Source organism: Columba livia, chromosome 5, assembly GCF_036013475.1.
Source record: "Columba livia isolate bColLiv1 breed racing homer chromosome 5, bColLiv1.pat.W.v2, whole genome shotgun sequence".
In the NCBI taxonomy this organism is placed as follows: Eukaryota; Metazoa; Chordata; class Aves; order Columbiformes; family Columbidae; genus Columba; species Columba livia.
The window spans coordinates 48,195,844-48,209,942 of record NC_088606.1 but is presented as its reverse complement, the minus strand read 5'-3'; the positions used below and the strand labels follow the sequence as shown (position 1 = coordinate 48,209,942).

General features: G+C 42.3%; 1 protein-coding gene across 4 annotated transcripts in view; it reads right to left on the bottom strand.

Moving 5' to 3' along the window:
• Positions 1-14,099, bottom strand: part of PAMR1 (peptidase domain containing associated with muscle regeneration 1) — a 108,855-nt gene that overhangs the window by 91,589 nt on the left and 3,167 nt on the right. For 2 of the 4 annotated variants that reach the window (XM_065064861.1, XM_065064862.1), the window contains exon 3: positions 11,812-11,880. The exons of the other annotated variants lie outside the window; for them this stretch is intronic. The gene's annotated coding sequence lies outside the window, so the exon portion shown is untranslated. The remainder of the gene's footprint in view (positions 1-11,811; positions 11,881-14,099) is intronic. 4 annotated transcript variants of the gene reach the window in all.

Here is a 14,099-nt window from a genome sequence, read left to right as displayed (position 1 = left end):
AGTCTATTGGGAAAAAGAGTAGAGATGTTTCTGAAGTTTTCAAGTACAACACATCTGCTGAAAAGTTCTCTCAAAATATCTGTAAAATAAAAACTCTTTCAGGCTTTATTTATAGCTAGAAAATGAAAGAAAAGACATGGAGATCATGTCCAAAATGTGGCAAAGGAGCTAAACTCCACTCAAATAAGCTCAACTCAACTCTTACCAGGATGCTGGGGCTGAGGCTGGCCTGACAGTCCATGGCCACCAGTTCTGACCTCCAACACCAAGGACAGCCCATTCACTGCAGTGCAAGAGCCAGCAAGGCTAAGTGCTGGGTCCTGCACTTGGGTTACAACAACCCTATGTAATGCCACAAGCCTGGGGAAGAGCGGCTGGAAAGCTGCCTGGTGGAAAAGGACCAGGAAGTGTTGGTCAACACCTGACTGAATATGAGCCAGCAGTGTGCCCAGGTGGTGAATAGCAACCTGGCTTGTATCAGAAATACTGTGGCCAGCAGGACTAGGGAAGTGATCATCCCCTTGTCCTTAGCACTGGTGAGGCCCCACTTTGAGTACCGTGTTCAGTTTTGGGCCCCTCTGTACAAGAAAGACATTGAGGTGCTGGAGTGAGTTCAAAGCAGAGCAATGAAGCTGCTGAAAGGTCTGGAGCACAAGTCTTATGAGGAGCAGTTGAGGGAACTGGGGTTGCTTAGCCTGGAGAAAAGGAGGCTCGGAGGAGACCTTATAACTCTCTACAATTATCTGAAAGGAGGTTGTAGCATGGAGGGTGTTGGTCTCTTTTCTCAAGTAGCAAGTAATAGACTGAGAGGAAACAGCCTCAAGTTGGACCAGGGAAGGTTTAGATTACATATCAGAAAAAATTTCTTCATGGGAAGGATTGTCAAGCATTGGAACAGGTTGCCTGGGGAAGTGGTGGAGTCACCAACCCTGGAGGTATTTAAAAGACATGTAGATGTAGTGCTTAGGGACATGGTGTAGTGGTGGGCTTGGCAGTGTTTGGTTTATGGTTGGACTCGATGATCTCAAGTGTCTTTTCCACCCTAAATGATTCTATGATTCTAAGAGTTTGCTGATTTCTCCTGCTCTGAGTCTGTAAGCTGCTTTCAAGACCCAAGAGGCACACAGCTGACATAGTGAAAGACAGAAGCCTTTCAGTATTCAACCTCTGATCTCAGTGAATATTATTTAAATATTTTTTTTTTTTAATTTTGGGCTTTACCTCTATGCAAAATGTATCAGGGTTGCATCGTGAAATAGTGTCACAGAGGTTTCCATTGAGCCTTGAGCTCAGTGTTTAATACAGACAGAACCTGTTCACATCTGTATGAAACAGGCAGGCAAGTGAGGCTGAAAGCACTGGAACTATGTTGTCCTCTAGGAGCTGGCATAAGATGAGAGCCCTAGTTCTGAACAGATCAATGTGAAATGTGCTCAGCTGAAACACAAAATGACATGGAATGAATTTTACACACTTGGAACTGGGCTTTTTGGTCAAAAACTGAGTTTTGTCAAAAAACATCCCTTTGTCTTGAATGTACCTGGCGGCAGTTCTGAGGAAACTCGGTTGAAATGGTAAAAACGATAAACTGTTATTCATTGTTTGGTTGGGGTTTTTTAACTTGGAATTTCCTGAAACTCAGAGAACACAAATCCACTGAGACAGAAGCCAAAGAAAAAGGTTGTCATTATTCTCATTTACCCTTGTATGTACTTCTTCATGACACCTTGCCAGGACACACATTGAGAAGTTTAACAAGTCCTTGAACAAAGCAACACAACTCTCTTTCTGTACAATGAAAGCAGATATATTTCAGTGTGACACCAGAGAGAGTTATGCAGCAATAATATTCTTAGTACAGATGAGAGACTTTGTCCAAGAGGAAGATGGCTGCAACATTGATAAAGCTAATAATCTGTAACTTCTATATGAAGATTTTCCTCCTTGGATATCAAAAGACTTCTCAAAGCAGGGTATTCTTATCCTGTCATTATAGAAAAAGAAAACTTATACAAGAAGAAATTAAGGAACCAGTTCCAGATCAAATGGTAGATCAGAGGAAGATAAATAACCACTGTCCTGTTCCTGTCCCCCACAATTAGTCTGCCCCGTGAAATACACTGAAGGTGAGAGTTGCTTCCCCTGTCTGCTCTTCAGAGGGAGGAATTTACACTAATGAAATTTCATCTTCTGCCTTTACTGCTGCTGCTGCTACTCTTTGTCCCCTCTTGCCACCCTGGCACATGTTTTCTCCAAACCTTGAGCAGCCTGGACACAGAAACATCACTAAAGAGAGAGGAGGTTTGCTGTGACCTTCCTTGCTTTGCTGTGCTGTGGTCAGTGCTACAAGTAGTGGCCACACAAACATGTATCAGAAAGAACGTTTGACTTATTTTTCTGCCCCACGTTGGAGCAGTCAGGTGCAGGGCTGCATGGCAGTTGTCCTTGGACAGCCCAGTCTGCACCTTAATATCCTATTACTTGATCTTCCTCTTTGTTGCCCTTGTCCTTTCCTTTCTCAGCTCAATTCCCTCCCACATAAACAACTCCCTCTATATTACAGCTTCTCTACTGGCTCCAGTTTTGCTACATCAATACTCAAGTTTGGTATTTCTGACATAGTTACCCATACAATCTCTGTCCTCTATGCTACTACTGTTGCAGTTCCCAGATTGCTGCTGGCCTGGCAAGAGTTGTTCCCCCAAACATTCCCAAAGCTCCCCTCTCTGTGAAGTTCAGCCACTTCTCACATCTCTGAATGGTCTGTGAAACCCAGCCAGCCCTCATGGTGGCCTCACAGGGACATACACAGGGACAGTTCACATCATGCACACTATGACACACAGCAGTCTTGGTGTATTGCAGTAGCCTATCCTGTCCCCAGAGCAGCAGATGTCTAGGCCATATGTCTCCTCCTTATGACTTCTCACAGCCTGGGACAGGCTCACAGTAAAGGCCTTGGGGTAAGGGCAAGGATAGTAAGGAAATGCAATATCACCTTACAGGAGGAGAAAATGGGTCAGTCTGGGGAAGAGACGGTCAGAGCAGCTGAATAAGAGATGGAGTCACTTGCCTGAAACTCAGATGTCATTGCCATTGAATGCTGAGAAGCAGAGTCTTGTGATGTCATTTTTAAAATTAAAAAAACAAAAACAAATAAACAAACCAACCCAAACCAAAACAAAACCCAAACTAAACCAAACCAAACCAACCAGTTAAACACACAGTGGAGAATTGCTCTTTTTTTTTTTTTTACAAGAAAATATGTCTGTTTCACAAATATTACTTCCAAATTACTATGCATATGTTATTATAACCTCAACTTTGTAGCAGCTCCAGGAACACAGAAATACAGGCGCTGAGTTTTGCAATGCAGTGTGCTGCAAGGGAACAGCCTGTCAATACCTTACACAACAAGTTCACCTGGTGTTTATATGGAAGTAGCTTTTTCAGGTCTCAGCTCAGGCTGAAGTCTCATTATGGTGGATGCTGTATGTGCACACAGGAGAGATTCCTTAGCCCAGATAGGTTATGGTCTCTCTAACATCGATACTTCAGAGCTTGAAGGCATAGTGAAAGGAGGTGCCTTGACAAGGATCTCAAAGGAAGTTTGTGGCAGAAGTGCAAACACATTAAATTCAGATCTGCTTGGCTGAAACCTGTGTCCTTCCAGAAGCCCCTGCCTTCCACTGAGCACTTTGCAGACTACTTTTTACCTGTCTATCCTCTCCAAATGTTTACGGGAAACTTCTGTGCCACGATGGCTAGAGATTCAGATCCACAGAGGAAAAAGAAGAAACAAGAGAAATTTCTTTTGGGGTACTCTGGATAGAAGTCAGAAGATTTACGTATGGAAATTATCTGTCTGCCAGGGATTTAGAAGTTAAAGTGAGAACAATGAAGTGTTGTTGCTAAGGCCAGGGTGAACTGGGACAAAACCCAGCATACCCTGAACACATACATCATTTTCAACAGGGAGCTGTCAATTAGTACAGAGCAAGTCAAATGTCACTGGAGAAAAATCTCTGCTCTTTGGGGAAAGGAGGAATCTGTCTGTGGCTCAAAAGCGAATGGTTTGGCAGCAGAAGCTCAGCCAACTCCTATCACTGGATTAACAAATTACACAGATATGCTCCTTCCTTTGTATTTACAGCACATGACTGGTAAGAAGGCTCAGGAAAGGGGGATAATGTGAGATTAGCTCAGTTTCCACATGTAATGTCAGCTCAGTGGTCAGAAGGGATTCTGATGAAAGCCAGCAGCCTGCAGCAGGACACAGCCTGTCTGTCTACATCTACATAGCATTATAAGCTATGGATATTTCCCTCTTTGTACTTCCCAGCACTTAAATTAATGCTGAACCTGTGTCTTTAAGCCCTATTTGTTGTTTCTCTTGTTGCCATAGCATTTAATGTTTCCTTGTTGGAGATTTCCTTTTGTGCTTCTTTTTTTTTTTTTCCCCCAGACTTTACCCCTCAGCACAGTTCCAGACCTGGGATTCCAGCCACTTTTGGCTAAATGGAAACTCATTTTTCTTGCTATAAAAATATCAAGCCATGTAAATGCCTGTGGTTCAGATTTAGGTCCATGTGTCTAGAATAGCAGCACAGCTGAGAGTGAATGAGAGAGAAGAGGAAGAAGCAAACAGACCTCTGTGCATCTCATCTCATTCCTCTGAGTCAACCTGTCCTCTCAGGGACAGAGAGAGGAATAGGCCTTTGCCATCCTCTGGCACAATAGCGATCCCTATGGCTTGGGGTGTTTTTGGTGTAAAGGTTGCTTGCCCCCAGGTTGCACCTGCAAGAGAGATGGCCAAGGCCAGTTTGCCCTATCTGAAGTGCTGACTCATATATAAGGGCCTGGTCTGAGCCCTAGCTGAGAGAAGGTCTCACCCACTCAAGAATACAATGACTCAACAGCAAAAGAAATTGCTCAGTTTGGGCCTGACCCAAATTCCAAGGAAGTAGAAACTCAGCATATAAGAGGTGCCGGTCCGTGGTTAGACCTAGCATGCCACTAAGATCTTTGCAGGCATGCAGTGGACATGGAAGAAAGCATGACACCAGAGGGCCTTCCTTTGCTACATCCCACCTTTGCAGCCTGCAAAAATCTGGAGTCAAGTCTGCTCTCTGCACTCAGTGATGAGTGAGATTAAGGGTCCCTCAAAAGATCAGAAGTGGTTGGTGTGAGAGGTAAGCTGAGCCTTGTGAAAGGAACAGTCTTTTCCTGAATACCAGAGAGTTCAGGGGGAAATTTTGGCTGGGTATAGTATAAATGCTGTGTTGCTTCTTGTGCTGGGCTGCTGCTGCATCTGAAAACTCCTAGAAAACAATGGTGTGGAAAAATTATGGCAGTACTCGTAAAATGCAGATCCCATATATTAACACTGTCCTGAAACCTGTACTAGTCTAAGCCTCTGGTTACCTATCTGGAAAACAGAAGTAATGAATGAATTGTCTTAGTAAAGTGTCTGCTGATACAGGGAAGGAAAACATGAGCTAAGTACCTCTAATATTAAGCTATTTCTTACAGCACTATTAACACTGCTTTCTGCAAATCATTGCTGTTGACTCACCCTGGCATTCAAGTTATTTACAGTGCACAAAATGTCAGTCTGCTACATTACAGCACAGATTGAAAGAATAAGATAAAATACTCTAGGGAATATGGCAAAAAGTTTTAACTAACTCTAACTAACAGATAATTATTAAAACTATACATTTTACCAAATTACATTAAAATAATAATAAAGTGTTTCAGCTACTGTATTATGTCATATTATAATCTATCAGAAGCAGCAGTGCATGCCAGTAACGTATCAGGAAATTACATTTAAAAAATGGAAACAATTTAAGAAGTGGGGAAAATTAAATTAAATTTGAAGTAAAATTGTGATGCAAACCCAAACATTTTCCATAGTGCTTTTCTATTTTTGAACATTTTTCATTCTATTCTATTCAAATTCTATTCATGAGACTTGGAGGAGAAGCAAATCCAAGGTCATTTCTGGAACTTTTTGTGAGACAAAAATGGGAAGCGTGGTGCCAAATTCAAACAACTTTCCTGGGTTTTGCCCACTTGTGTTATCTTGTGGTTTTGGATTAACACTTCCTGTCTAATACTCATGGATTATGCTGCTGTATGGGGAAAACTCCTGAAAGAATGGAATTTCAATAAAAAGCTTGTTGGCCATACTACCATGATTTATTTTTATTATGACTAGAAGTAGTATTGTGGGGGGGTTTGGTTTGATTTGGGGTTTTTGTTGCTGTTTTTGTTGTTTTGTTTTTTGTTTTGTGTTTTAAATTTTGCACACAAAAGGAAAAAAAATGTTTCTGACAAAGGGCAAACTAGTAAAATCCTGAGAGTGAAAGTCTCTCATTTGGACTTTCTTGAAAGCCCAGGAGAAAAGAGGGCTAATGACAGCAGCACGAGTGAGGGAGTTGGGTAAACCGTGGTTAGGGAAGTAGAAAATGTTGATCAGCTCTGGCATAGCACAAAGTGGGTCTGCTGCAAAGCAAGGATTACAGGTATATTTGTTGGGCAGTCCAGATGAATGACTGGTTGGCAACAACTGATCTTCCAAACAGATCCACAGCTGGGATTTCTGTTACCTGAATAGTTCACATCAATTGTATCTCTCTAGCTTTGCCAGGATCCATAATGAAGTCTATTCAAGTGGCCAACAAGAAGCACAACAAGTAACTAGTAAAGACTGAGAGCTAAGTAAAACAATCTGGATCTTCTTTTCCAAGCACCCTGGCTGTTAGTGAATATGCCCATTTCCAGGCAAGTAAAATTAGAGCTTGTGGTAAATACCAAGGGGGATATAAAAACATTTGTAAAATCAAGATACACATCTAAGCAATATTGTCCGACACTGCACAGCAGAATTGCAATTGTGAAAATCAAATTATGGATTGAGCGGGGAAAAACTTAAGTTGCATCTAAAACCCTAAGGAAGAGCATAAAAAAGATCCATAACAGATGGAGTTTCACAAAGATTAGAGACATACAACCATGTACTGAAACTGTGAATAGGAAATGCTCAGTTCAAGTTTCTTTTTAGTGCAGGGCTCCTGACTTGGGTAAGTCAAGGTGGTGGCAGTCCCGGATACACCTTCTCTTCCCTGAGCTCCCTTCTGTACATACCAGGCTACAGATTACTTCTGTTCCTACCTCTTCACCAGCCAACCTAATTGCCCCCTCACCAGCCAAGCTAAATTCAATGTTTGGATTTTCACCAAGATAAACATATTGGAAATGTAATAGCATGACTCTTCTCTTACCAAGGCTGCCTAAAAGCAAATCCTACAGGCAAACACCTTTCCTGGAGCCAAAGATTGATTCCATCTTTTGTTTATTTTAAAGATCCAGACCCCAGACTGTATCATCATTTTGCTAATTACACCCCTGTCAGCACAGTCAACTGCATCCAAAATACAGGGTGTCAAAGGCTCTGAGCTCAAAGAAATGCTTCAGCTAGCTCTTGGCTCCTCCCCTTGGCTTCTGGATACAGTGGACATGTGCACAGAAGCAGTCACTATCTCATATCAAAGCTGACATCCCAATCTGTAGAGCTATCATTATGAGGATTGATTTCAATTTTTACTTTCCCACACACAGTGATAGCCCCATGTGCCACAAACGCAAATCCTGTGTAAGCTGCATGTGACGGAGGTATGATCCAAATTCTTGTACTGCTTGTATGCAGCAGAACCTGACCTCCCTTTTTTCTGTGACTTCTAGCTCAACACCTTATTGATTAAACACTTTGTTTCCATGTGCCTTTTGCATCATTGACTGCTTTTCATCTGGAGTGGGGAAGAAGTCTCATATAGACAAGTATTGAGAAAGCTGAGCTGCTTACTTCTATCTTGGTATTCTGACCAGTGAGCCCTACTAAAAACATTAAATCAGGGAATAAATTGCATTTAAGTAGAAACTCTTAGTGGTACGTGGACAGCATTTTAACTTCTTTGGACATTACAGAGCATTTGACCATAATCGGATTCAAGCTTGAAATTTTAAGATAACAAAGCAATTAAGATGGGTGTTGCACATTAAATATTATTTTGTTTCCTGAGCAGAAATCATAATATAAGCCCATCTGAGCATGTCACAGCTGTAGTCTTAATCACAGCCTGAGCATCATCCTCACACTGCATATTTAAGCTAGTCAATATTGTGCTTGCTTTGGTTCAGGCAGCAGGAGACAGGAAGCTCTCAAAGTCCTCATGTGGGCTCCTGAGAGCTGCAGCTCCTGGTGAGAGGATATACAGAAGAAAGTCTAAGGACCTCACACAGGCTTTGTCCTTGTTGTCTTTCAGCCTAGCAGGCAGAGGAGAGAACACCAAAAGTCATTTTACATAATTGGTTTAGTGCCACCCTGTTATCTGAGGAAGTTCAGTTATCTGTTCAAATCCATCTCAAAGCTTAAAAAAATACATGTAGATTTTCTCCATTATGACTTTGTTTGTGCTGTCTCCTGTTACCTCCCTGGTCTGTTTTTTTGTGACTCAGTGGAAAATTAGCTCCTGTGACAGCTAACAAAGAGCAGGAGGAAGAGAGAGCTCACTTCAGTAACTTGTGACTATGTTTATTTTAGTCTTCTTTGGGAGATTTATCTTATGACTCTTTCTAAACTGTTTACAGAAAGTTTGACAGCTAGGCAGAAAGTAATTTGCAAGGAAACTGGGCTAAATTAAAACAAAAATGTTGGCCAGTTTCCTAGAGGAAAAAGAACTCTTTTCTGTAGTATCTGTGCTGGTCTTCCTCTTCACTCACATATTGGGCAAGTCCAAATGTGGTAACAGTAAGCTAAGCAGGGATAAAGACTGAATGAACTCTAGCTGGCCTGGAGGATGAGGAAGCTCATTTATCCCCCAAAACTCTTTTGCTTTTTTTCTGATCTTTAGTTTGAGATCAATGAGAAGGACACAGTCCTACACAAATCAGGAGTTATGTGAAATGACAATGTGTAGCAACAACAAAAATAATAAAGTTCTACTGCATTGACTTTCTTGAGTGTTCACCAGCTCCTCCTAGCTCTCAAGAAGAACTCAAAGACCTCTTTAGACATCATTGAATGAATTATCTTCACAGCATGTCACTCTGTAAGTGGAGAAACTGAGGCACAGGCAAGCTAAGTGGCTCACACAATGTTGCAGAAAGGAAAAGCACTAAGGCCAGTTGCAGAAACTAACACCTACATTACCTGTCTTGCTAAACTCTTGGATATGAAAAAGGCTGAGGAAGAGACTCTTATGCTTTTGTATTTCATTTTTCCCAAAAAAAGACACACTTTATGCAGCACATGGTAAGCACAACATGGAGCGTTGTTTCTTACTGCTGTGCTGTTTAGTGGCCAGCCATAGGTTTTGCAGGCTGAGGAACTAAGTATTGTTTTGGGCCAGCTAAGCTATGCAGTAACTGAAATGCTTTCTTGTTTGTAGATAAGGTGTTTGGATTTCATTTAAACACATTTTGATTTAACAAAGCATTATGGTATTTTTAGTAAGGCCTATTGAATATAAAAATGTTTATCACGCTTAGCTATGGGGCAGATTCTGTTCCTGCAGTCCTTAACCTCTGAAGGGTACTTTCCCCGTTCCTTTTATATCAGTTGAATCCTCTTAAATGCAGTAACTATCACTTGCTTCTGACTATTTAGTCATTCCTTAAGAGAACGCTAGTTAAATACCAGATGAGTAAATAAGCAATCAATAAGATATTTATTGAATGTTAACACTGTGTTTAATAAGGATTAGAAATTTAAATGGGTCACATTAAGATGTGGAGTGCACAGCAGGGCAACTTCACAAGGTCACCAACCCCAAACACTGAAAAATCATGGGCTGGGACCTTCAAAACTAGGACACTTTTTTTGTGACTCAGATGTGTCTTCTGTTTCCTGCTTCTCATCCCACCAGTGGGAAGGCTCCTGACAGATAATATCTCCACTGCAGAGCAGACCATGGTGTAAGGGTCACTGCAGTTGCAGAGACCAAACTAATAAGTCCACTTGAGTCTTAATTTCGGCTAGTCAGGAAAGTGTGGCACCTTTCCTGTGCTAACAGGTTGAACCCAGGGCTTCTGAGCTCATCCAGGGAGCTTGACTAATGCAGCTAGATCACATCCAGGCTCAGCTGCCTTGCCTTCAGACAATTTGGCTGTCCTTACATACAAGGCAGACTCTATTTTCTTCAGTGAAGACTGAGAGTATCAGTCAATATCTTGTTCCCAACAGCTGGAATGTGTAGAAAAAACTGTTACAATAGGAATTGCAGCAACAGCCAATGCTCCCAGAAGAGACATCTGCTGGAAAGAGCTAGGAGGGTTGGAAATCTCATCATTTGAGTCACTTGGAATTGAACAAAACAAAACCCTAGAGAATGTGGAGGCATGAAGAGCCCCTACAAGTGAGAAGAGAGCCTCAGTGTGGCCTGATGCAAAAGACTATACTGTCACCTGAGATGGGACCACACCTGTCCTCAGTAATACACTTGCTCCCCATATGTGGCTAGAGGTTACATCCTGGAGCGCATGGTGTGCTACATATGCTGATGTGTATGCTGCTGGTTCAGCATGCTATTGTACAGCGCTAAGTGACTGAGTGTCAGGCCAAGGATGCCTGTGTGGGCAAACTACAGGCTCCCTGGTGTACCTGGTATGGGTAAGAGATGGGCCGAGCTGAGAAACCATGAACCATGCAGGCACAGTGCAAAGACGACCTTCTCTAGCAGGACCCATGGCCGAAAGTAAAGAGACGGGTACACTGCTCCCCATTTCTCAGTACCTCACCTCTCAGTTTCATGCAGAGGCAGAGGACACCTTTAAGGAGGGGAGGGACTAGGGGAAGAAAAGCAAAGGTTCATTGAATTCATATATTTATTTCTTCTGTGTCTTCCCCTTCCAGCATTGTGGGCAGCTGAAGGGGCTCCTCTGTCCTTGGAAAGAATCCAGCAGCCTCTCAAGGCAACACAATGGAGAGAAGATATTAGGGCCCTGTAAAGTAGTTTTGCTACTTAAGCTGGGCCTTTTCTCTGCTTCATTTAGAGAGAACTGAACAGCTGCCTTTCCACTGGCACAGCTGGGCTTTTTACCTTAAGACTAATTAGAACAGTTTCACTGGCAGTTCAAAAGCTGCACTTTGTTAGAAATTGCTGAAAAGTTTAAGATGTGTTCTGGGTGTGTTTTTGCAGTAGAAGCCAAATTTTATGACCATTATTTTTCTTCCTGTAACAATACTAACTCTACCTTTAGCCTGGCATTATTTTTCTGGTCAAGTCTGGTCCATCTCAGTTTTTAACTGGGCCCATCACAGGACTGTATATGTGCCTGGAGAACACATTAAAGTGAGGATATTTTTAATAGTGAGGGTATTTAACCCCTGACTCAGCTTACAAGGAGGTGATGGAGAGTCTCTACCTAAAGGCAGTATCTTTCCCAGTCATAGATACATCTTCAAGTACAATTTCTTGGATTTGCAAGATAGGTCAGAAGGAACGAAGGTCTATGGGCTATTATCAAGGTGCTTTGACCTTCCCTTTTCTGGAAAGACACTGAGTTTGGTTTTCCTTTCTGTTTTCTGTTATGCTGTACCATGGCAGGTGCCTGGAATTACTGTGGACTGTATTGAACAATATTCTTCACTCTCATATTCTGGCAGCCACAGGAAGGAAAAGAGAAAAGCTATTAATATATGTGACATGAATATTGTAGGCCATGGTATCTCACCCTTCAAGAAACCCTACTTGAAAGCAGAGACTAGTACCCAATGCATTATTTATCGTCTCATGTGATAATTACCTTTTGGCTCCCTAAGTCACCTCAGCAGTTTCATTTGAAGAGGTGTCTGCAACCACTTTACTTCGTGGCCTAAAAAAAAATAACAAAACAAAACAAAACAAAAAGAAAAAGTAATGGACACAAATGGTTACTGTGTTTCCCTCCAGAATGGACTGTATTTCAGGGTGAGCAGGAAGCAGTGACTTCCCAGAACTATTCTAATATGGATGCTGCAAGTTTCGGTGAGCTGCTCACCACTCTGCAGCTTTGCCATTTCAGATCAGCCAAGGATCTCACTCCAAGTCATGAAAACCAAGGTCATCATGCTTGATGTTGCTTATTTGAAAAATCCTCCCAGCTGAATCAGCTGTCTGGAGAGGCTGGGTTGTATTTGTATAATGGATGTTGCTGACCTAGAATTTCAATGTATTTCTTTCATGACTGTTATGTAGACTTTGCTTGTCAGAGGTCCTGAGAACATCAGGACAAATTTCTTTCCATCTTTGCAGATCACCTTTAATAGGAATGAGAACAATTTCCCTAACTGAGCACCATCAGGCACCTGACAAGTCTTATTATTATTTTCAAGAGCCAGGTACAAGACCTCAAGCACTTACTCATTTATTGCTTTGATATTAAAAGCAAAGTGTCACAGATGTTAAAAACAGACAGTCTCAGAGTACAGGGGAGATAGGATCCATTCTATGTACAGAAATTGCCTATCTTCATGTTCTACATGGTGCTTCAGTATTCAAAAAAAAAAAAAAAAAAATCTTTGTAGAGTCCCTCTGTCTCGGAAGTTTTCTGCAAAATCAATTATGGAGTCAAAGCAATAGAAAAGGTTCCAGATTTCTCTCTTCTAGGTGGAGACAAGTTTGTAAATACTTCCAGAAATCACTTGCAGGTCAAGGTCTCTAATGTTCACCTCGCTGCTATGAAATGCAAAATACTTTAACTTCAGCCTTCCCTCAGTCACAACCAGTTGTAAATCCGGCCCTTTGGTTGCCAGAATATCTCATCATGAGGAGTGCTTTTTTTGGTTGTGAAATACAAATCCACCTTGACAGAGCCATAGTCAGGCATATACATGGGCGTTGCTCATATATTTGTACAAAGCTCTCCTATAGTGTGGAAATAACTTGTAGTGACAGTAAGCACATAACATTTTTGCACACTAACTTTCTGCCAGTAGTTTATTCCAAAATTCACACCCTTCCCCAAGAGAAACATGCTGTATTAGCAGTAGCATTGTTTTGATGGTAACCCTGCATCTGTACAAGACAGGTTTGCAAGCACAACTCTTTTCCAGTAGCCAGCTAGTCCAAATAACTTCCTTGCGAATGAAAGAATTGAGACACACAGACCACATGGACAAAGGGCTCTGTGCAGGGGCTGCACTTCCTCCAGGAGGCTGCAGGTTCAGGTAGTGCAGAAGGACAGTGTAAAACACTCTCACTAAGTAAGCTGGCACCAGGCAGGCTGCATCAGGAAGACCCTGTGATCAGCAGGAGTGCTGTGAATCAGCCAGTCTAGGTTACTGGGATATGGAGAGCTGATCCTGCCTTGATGGATGGCTCCTGAGGCCCACATTTTCACTGATCCAGTAGCTCAAAACAAAAAGAGAAAAAGTGTGGAGGGACATGCAGCACTGAGGAAGCAGGGGCATCAATTTGCTACAGCCTGTATGCAGGGGCTTTCACATCCTCAGGGCAGACCCCCGTTCCACCAGTGCAAGCACACTGCACCATGTGCTCAGTGTTCCTCTCCTGACAGCAATCCTAGGTGGTTCCATTAAAAATGGCTATCACTAGTTTGAGAGCTCACTGGCACCAGCTCACTGCCAGAAGCCAAACCAACCTACTAAATAGGGCTGGGAACAAGCTGTGCTCAGGGACAGCTGGGGAAATGCTGGATAGAAACAGAGGTGTTTGGTAACCTGATGGATAAAGAAGGAAGAGTACAGATAGAGCTGAAGTGGGAACAAGCTGTGTACAAAGTTTTAGGAGAGTGAAATCTAGAAAAATTATGCTGGACTGGAGTAAAAAGCACCTATTCCGACCCCACCCAGGATCCGGAACCACAATTCAGAGTAAATGAAGGACTATTGTGTTGTGCTATTGAGAGAGATCACCACAAAGCAATAGCTCAAGCTGTCCCACTGCAGTTTCCAGGGAAAGAGCTCACAGCCCTGATGAGATTAATGTGGCAATCACTATACTCAGTAACTTGTCGTTGAGGTTAGATCTGGCATTGGGTATACATCCAAACCAGTGATGAAGAGAAAGTGTCAGCACTCAGTGAAGGGAGAG